The 1,790-nt window shown below is 43.1% G+C and overlaps 1 pseudogene; it reads right to left on the bottom strand.

Annotated features, from left to right (window-relative positions):
• Window positions 1-359: 359 nt before the first annotated feature.
• Window positions 360-475, bottom strand: LOC136654796 (5S ribosomal RNA; annotated as a pseudogene).
• Window positions 476-1,790: the final 1,315 nt, after the last annotated feature.

Raw genomic sequence — 1,790 nt, 5'->3', positions numbered from 1 at the left:
AAAATGGAGGGCAATGCATCCAGGGTATGAAAAAGAGCGGGGCCAGTCCAGAATAAACACGCTGAAGCTTATTTCACGACCGGTGTTTGTTTTCCTTATTTGTTCTGATAGATTTTTCTTTCCCTCGACTCCCTTCCACATTTTCCTTTCTTAAGTAAGTAAGTAAGTAAATAAATAAATAAATATGTTATTGAGCTAGTGCTAATGAGCTTTATGCAACATTGTAAATATTCCTGTGTGGTACTGTAATTAGAGCCCACGTTAATCCTATTCATTCTGGGGAAAAACCCTGCAAGGCTTGCACTCAAGGTTATGCCTGTTATGGTTGGCAACCTTCAGTCTCGAAAGGCTATGGTATAAGCCTACAGCACCCGGTATTCCCAGGCGGTCTCCCATCCAAGTACTAACCAGGCCCGACCCTGCTTAGCTTCCGAGATCAGACGAGATCCGGAACGTGCAGGGTGTGACTCTATGAACAATGCATGGGTTTTTATTTATTTTATTTTTGTTTTTTTAATGGGGTTCTAGCTTGGTCTGAGAAAGGGCAGTGAGTCAAGATGCCATTGATACTGAAGGAGTTTTAGAAGTCCGCTGTGCCGATTTCAAAGAGAAGGCCATGGCTTGAAGGGAGGGTTCTTCTGGCTTTCCAACCTATCTTGCAGCTGCTATGCGCACATTTCCTTCCCACCCTTTCCTTCATGTGGTTCAGGGGCCTCCAAACTACGGCCCTGCCTGGGAGCCACATCTGACCTGGCACGTGATTTTATCCGGCCTGCAGCAACTTTGTTTTTTTGTCAGTGCATCTGCTCATATGTGACATTTTTGTTCATCATTTCTCAATTTAAGCATGGCATTGTTTCTTTGTAATTGTCGCATTTCGCTTTTGTTCTGAATCATATCCTGCTTGGATATCATCAAAGGGGCAAATAAAACTTGTTGTTGGCATCCTTCAGTCTCGGAAGACTATGGTGTCACGCTCTGAATGGTGGTTCTGGAACAGAGTGTCCTCTCCAGTGCACGAAGCCTGGGTAAAGTAGGTATGGAGGATAGGCTGTTACCCAAGCAGCAAATCCCCCCTCTCCACGTCGCTGAAATGGTCCAATGGAAAGGCAGAGGCCAATACGGTTGGTTCCAGCAGCGTCGCAGGAGTTGCCAGAACGTGACTGTGTTCAGCCATGAACTGCCTCAGGGACTCCGGCTCCAGATTTTGCCTCGAGGTTGACTCCTGAAGCCTTTCCCATAACTGGATGTAGCCACAAGGCAGTGGAGGTTTGGGATCAGAGTTTGGGATCAGAATAAAACATATTCATTTAAATTTCATTCATTCATTTATAAAACTGACTTTTTTCAGCCTGCAAGAATGTGTAAAATATATGTTATGGCCCTCGTACTGAAGAGTTTGGAGACCTCTGATGCAGTCCATGTACACCTGAACTTGCCAAGAAAGCAATTGAGTGCTATTGTCTAATATGAATGATACACTCAGCATCTATACCGTGTCCAAAACACTTCCAGTATATTATCTCAACAATTCTTACATCAACATGGCTATTAGCCATGGCAGCTAAACTGAACCTCCACAGTCAGAGAGAGTATACCTCTAATTATCAGATGTTGAGAACAATTTTACAACGGCCGTTAACACAGTGCAAGAGCTCAATAGGATTGGGGCAATTGGACCTCAATTCTTTTCTGAATATGTTTATTGTCAGTAAATTGCAAAACAAACTGAATATAGTGTTTGTTTTATAATTCAACAACAATGTATTCAGAAAGTTATATAGGCCTTC

The sequence above is a fragment of the Tiliqua scincoides genome, chromosome 5 (assembly GCF_035046505.1).
Source record: "Tiliqua scincoides isolate rTilSci1 chromosome 5, rTilSci1.hap2, whole genome shotgun sequence".
In the NCBI taxonomy this organism is placed as follows: domain Eukaryota; kingdom Metazoa; phylum Chordata; class Lepidosauria; order Squamata; family Scincidae; genus Tiliqua; species Tiliqua scincoides.
Note: the sequence above shows the minus strand (reverse complement) of the source record. Positions and strands in the feature narration are given on the sequence as shown.